A 6,232-nucleotide genomic window follows, 5' to 3' on the forward strand; every position below is an offset into this window, starting at 1 on the left:
CAGGAGTATTTCGCTTGTCCCTCTCCCCAGGTGCTACCCTCTCCCTCACGCTTGGCCCTGCATGCTTTATAGCATTCGCAACAGACTTAGTTTCAACCTCAGGGAATTGGAGGTGATAATTCTTCATGCAGGCTTCCCAGGTAGCGCTAGTGGTAAAGAACCTGCCTGCCAATGCAGGAGACATAAGAGACACGAGTTCAATCCCTGGGTCGGAAAGATCCCCTGGAGGAGGGTACGGCAACCCACTTCAGTATTCTTGCCTGGAGAATCCCATGGACAGAGGGGCCTGGTGGGCTACGGTCTGTGGAGTCTCAGAGTCGGGAGTCGCAAAGAGTCAGGCAAGACTAAAGTGACTTAGCACAGCACAGCCCAGTACAGGGATTCTAAATAGGATGAAATAAAATAACTTGCATCAGCACCACTCACTGAGACCAGTAAATTAAGTCTGTTTTCTCCTGAAGACCCATCAGACCAATAACCTGGTAAATCTTCAAAAGGATAGCATTTCTTTCACCTAAGCGTGGCTCACAACTACATTTGTCTAGAAAGCCAACCCTGTAAGGTAGTCAGTTATATAGATTCTAATTGCTCACAGGTCATCAGTAAGTGGACAGCCAGACACTTGCCCTCCTCCTTGCCTGGAGAAGGGGCTCAGTTCAGTTCAGTTCAGTCGCTCAGTCATGTCTGACTCTTTGTGACCCCATGGACTTCAGCATGCCAAGCCTCCCTGTCCATCACTAACTCCTGGAGTTTATTCAACCTCATCTCCATTGAGTCGGTGATGCCATCCAACCATCTCATAAAACAGAGGACAGAGGAGAAGGGGCTAGAGCCAAGAAAAGTATGAGAAAGGGTGCATCTGTTGAGTCTGCTCTCGACCAGGAGAGGGCAGTGGTGTCCTTTGAAGCAGTATAGCTCAGTCAGGCTGCCAGGCCTGGGAATGCTGCTAGACCACGTTCTAGTCCTGGCTTATAGTTGCACGCTGGATTATAGTCTTGACACTGTCCAGTTTCAAGGAAGCATGGACATAACCATAATCCCTCCCGTTCTCATGGCACTGTGCTTATGGAGCCTTTCACAATATTGGGGTTGTGGATCTGTCTTAGTATAGTGGCAGGTTCAGTGTCTGGTTCAGATAAGGGGTCCCTGTGACCCCTGCATGGTGGGAGGGGCCAGGGAGCTCTCTGGGGTCTCTTTTATAAGGCACACAATCCCATTCAGGAAGGCTCCACCTTCATGACCTAATCACCTCCCAAAGGCCCCACCTCCTACTACCATCACCTTGGGGTTAAGAGTTCAAGATATGAATTTGGGGTGGACATAAACATTCTGTCCACTGCAGGTCCCTTTTTAAAGAGGAGGAAACTGAGGCCCCAAAAAGGACTGGAATTCACACAGCAGTTGGCGGCAGGGCCATGTTCCTCCTGACTGCACCTGCTTCACCCTAGAGCCTGCACATCCTGAGCGTCTGGTGCTTTGCATTAAGCAAACGTTATGTTATTGGAATTCCCTGGCGGTCAAGTAGTTAGGACTCTGTGCTTCCACTGCCAGGATGCCAGGTTTGATCCCTCATCGGGGACCTGAGAGTCCATAAGCTGCTTGGCGCAGCCAAAACAACAACAAGAAAATAATTATGTTTTACATTCCTTGAAGTCAGCTCATCTTGGAGGTAGGCATTATGATCCTTGATGGACGACTTTGCATCACATCCCCAAGAGGCTTGTTGGAAATACTGATTTTTGAGCCCAGATTTAAGCACTGGGGTTTTGTAAGAGGGGTCCAGAAGTCTGTGAGTAGGTGTCTGAACTCCCAAAGTGATATTAATTTCTGAACAGGTCTAACATTCACCATTTCCTCCCATATCCATCTACCTCCCCATCTGTGCAGCACCAGGGCCATCACCCCAAGCCAATGGCATCACCACCCGACTCAGCTCCCTAATTCTGCCTTTACCATGCCTCCAGCCAGTTTCTGTACAGCAGCCAGAGGTAGCTGAACTTATCTACAAAGCAGAAACAGACTCACAGGCCGAGAGAGCAGACTTGTGGTTGCCAGGCGAATAGGGGAAGGATGGATTGAGAGCTGGGGATTAACAGATGCAAACTATTATATACGGATAAACAAGGTCCTACTATATAGCACAGGGAACTATATTCAGTATCCTGTGATAAGCCATAAAGTGAAAGTAACCCAGTCGTGTCCGACTCTTTGCGAGCCCATGGACTATACAGTCCATGGAATTCTCCAGGCCAGAATACTGGAGAGGGTAGCCATTCCCTTCTCCAGGGGATCTTCTCAACCCAGGGATCGAACCCAGGTCTCCCACACTGCAGGCAGATTCTTTACCAGCTGAGCCACCAGGGAAGCCTGATGAACCATAATGGGAAAAAAATATTTTTAAAAAAGAATGTATACAAAAGTAAAGAAAAAAAGAAAATTATTTTATGGCAATGTGACTAAATAATTAGTTAATTAAATTTTAAAAGAATGCATGTGTACACATATATGTATAAAACTGTATATGCTCATATATATATGAACTGAGTGGGGCTTCCCAGGTGGCACAGTGGTAAACAATCTGCCTGCCAATGCAGGAGACACAGGAGACACAGTTTCAATCTGTGGGTCAGGAAGATCCCTTGGAATAGGAAATGATAATCCACTCCAATTTTTCTGGCCTGAAAAATTCCACCGACAGAGGAGCCTGGTGGGCTACAGTACATGGGGTTGCAAAGAGTTGGACACGACTCTGCAACTGAGCACATAAAACGGAATCCCTTTGCTGTACAGCAGAAGTTAACACAACATAATAAACCAACTACACTTCAGTAAAACGTGTAACTAAAAATGAAACAAAAATGAGCAAGACACATAAAGAAAAAAAAAAAGTTCTCCTGTATAGCACAGACAGCTATATATACTATCCTGTAATAAACCATACCAGGCCTTCACTGGTAGCTCAAATGGTAAAAGAATCTTCCCACAATGCGGGAGACCTGGCTTCAATTCCTGGGTTGGGAAGATCCCCTGGAGAAGGGACTGGCAACCCACTCCAGTATTCTTGCCTGGGAAATCCCATGGACAGAGGAGCCTGGTGGGCTACAGTCCATGGGATCACAAAGAGTCCGACACAACTGAGTGACTAACTTTCACTTTTTTTAAATAAACCATAATGGAAAGGGTAAAAATAAGTAAGTCTTTTAGGATATTCAAAAATAAAATAAGAAATAAAAACAGATCAGATTAAATTACTTCCTTGCTTAGAACACTTCTGGCAGCTTCCCTTTTCCCAAGAATGAAATCCAGATTCATCTTTGCCTGACTCTGCCCGTCTGCGACTGAACCTGCTCCCTCACCCAGTACATACGCTGCAGCCAGAGGTGCTGGCACCGAGGACGTGTATACTTTTGGTGCTGTCTGTGTGGAACGCTCTTCCTCCCAGGTCTTCCTGCATCTCCTCCTCACTTAGGTCTCAGCACATATATCACCTCCTTGGAGAAGAATTCCTGACCACCTTATCTAGACTAGTCCTGTTTCTATCACTTGATCCTGTTTTAGTTCTTGTCACTGAATTTTCCCCTGGTTAGGGAACTAGATCCCAGATGCCATGCAGAGCAGTCACAGGAAGAAAAAATAGAAAAACAAACCCAGGTACTCTCAGAACAGCACTCAGCAAACATCTGTGGAATGAATGAACTTATTCCGCAAGCATTTCTGGAGCATTTCGACCCCAGGCATCAGGGTGTTCGGTCAGGAGCTCAGGGATCAGAGGGTTGAGAGGAGGACAGAAAGACCTCCTGACAGCAATGGTGTTCAAATGAGCCTTGAAGGCCAGGAACTGTTGACACTCGGGAGTTGGGTTGAGGGCCACAGAGAACTCTGAGTGAAAGTAACCAAAAAGGAAATCAGGAAAAGTGTGAAAACAGAGGCAGCAGGAGCCCTCTAGCCCTGAGCTCTTCGGAAGCATGCAGTCCTAACCACTGGACCACCAGGGAATTCCTCCCCCAGCCCCCGATCCCTAGAAGTTTTGCAGTCAGAGATGTGCACAAAGATTTCCACCCAAGGACCTCATGTTTTGAGGACTGCCTCTTCCCAAAATATCAGAAACAGTTTTGATGCCTATGGCAGCTCTTAAGCGTGTCCACGAATTTTAAGAATGGCAGTCTGTCCCTCCTTGTCTTACATTTGGGCAGACTTGTGACTAAGGCAGCTGTCTATCACCTTGATAGCACGTGTCAGAAGTGCCTCTACAGGACTCCAAAGACCCATCAGAACAGACCAGGTAGCCTGGTTCTCCCACAACACCCACCCTGAAGCCCTGAGCCAACATGAATGAAGTTTGACTTCCCCAAGGCAGCCATGACATGGAAAGCAGTCAGGATGGGTGCTAACAAGCCGTTGTCCTTAATCTGTCCCACCTCATCATGGCCCTGCAGCCTAGCAGACCAGCCCCAAAGTGGGAAGGAAGCTGAGAGCTTAGAATATCTGTTCCTCCATTTCAAGAGCTCCGAGGATAATGGCTAATGGAAAGGGCAGGAGATGGGGTGATGGACAGCTGCCTTAGATGCCCCTGGGGGATGCCCAGTGAGGTGGGTGATAGAAGCAGCCACAACCCTTCACTCCACCAAAGGCATCCTTGTGTTAACAATGGTTTCCATTTGCTGAGCACTTACCACATGCCAGATCCCAAGTCATGTATTTCACTTACATCCATTGTCCCACTTAGTCCTCACAATCTCCTTAGGAGCCAAGTATCACCCCATTTGTCATTTGAGGAAGTTGAGACACATAGACATTAATTCACTTGTCCAAGTTCACCCAGCTAGTGAATGGCCAAGTAGAGTTTCAAACACAGAGCAGTGACCTCTATCTAGAACTCTCTATACCCAGCGGTCCTGAACCATGTAATAAAAAAAGACATGATAGTCATATTGATTGGAAAAAAAAATAAAACTGCCTTATTCACACACAACATAATCGTGTACACAGAGGTCCTACGTAATCTAACTTCCCAAAGCTACAAGAATGAATAAGTGAGTTTTCCAAGATTAAGGCTACAAGGTCAAGACAGTAGCAGAAGCACATACATCCGCGGTGCCAGCACCTCTGGCTGCAGCGTGTGTACTGGGTGAGGGAGCAGGTTCAGTCGCAGATGGGCAGAGTCAGGCAAAGATGAACCTGGATTTCATTCTTGGGAAAAGGGAAGCTGCCAGAAGTGTTCTAAGCAAGGAAGTAATTTGATCTGTTTTTATTTCTTATTTTATTTTTGAATATCCTAAAAGACTTAATTATTTATTTTTACCCTTTGACCAGCTGGTCTATACCGCATGCCTATAGGATATGCAGCAAGCCCTTCGGATTGAATCTGCGGGCTGACTGGGAGGTGGTGTATTTGTGTGCCTCTGTTGGGAGCAGGGGGACATGCACTCTTGGGAAAGGAGCCCGAGGCCCCTGCTGAAAAAGTGAACAAAGTAAGAGATTAAGCTTTGAGTATCAAGCCTCCCAGCGAGGAGTGAAAGTCACTCAGTCGTGTCCAACTCTTTGGGACACGACTGTTTGGGTTGGGACATGACTCTTTGGGACTGTAAAGCCCATGGAATTCTCCAGGCCAGAATACTGGAGTGGGTAGCCTTTCCTTTCTCCAAGGGATCTTTCCAACACAGGGATCGAACCCAAGTTTCCCACATTGCAGGCGGATTCTTTACCAGCTGAGCCACCAGAGAAGCCCCCACGTGCGTGCAGTCCTTCAGGCAGCCAATGCCTCCCTGCTCATCTTGTTATCTCTAGTGCCAGCAACGATATCGAACACAAGCACTTCAGTCTGCAATTACAGCCTGCTGCCACCAGGTGGGTTCTGGAGCAGGGGCTGTTGCCCTTCAGATCTGCCGGTTGGAACTTCATAAAATTACCTACAGAAAGCAATTTAGATTTTTGATCAAGCGCCGGCCCACTGACTTTTATGAAGTGTGACAATGCCGTTGCAGTGAGAGGAGGGGAAGGCCAGGGGCCATCAGAGGCATCGGAAAACGTCTCTCGAGGAATCAAAGGCGAAGAAAGATTTCTAACGGGATGAAGCGGAGGAGTAGGAAGAGCGATGTCCCCACTGGCACCAAAGACCTGCAAGTGAACAACTTGCAGGACCTTCGAGCAAGATCAGTTCCCGAAGTACTGGGTCTTTGGGAATACCTGAAGCTCCAAATGGGCATGGCCTGTATGTACAAGTGTGAATTCC

Source organism: Ovis canadensis, chromosome 3 (assembly GCF_042477335.2).
Source record: "Ovis canadensis isolate MfBH-ARS-UI-01 breed Bighorn chromosome 3, ARS-UI_OviCan_v2, whole genome shotgun sequence".
NCBI lineage: Eukaryota > Metazoa > Chordata > Mammalia > Artiodactyla > Bovidae > Ovis > Ovis canadensis.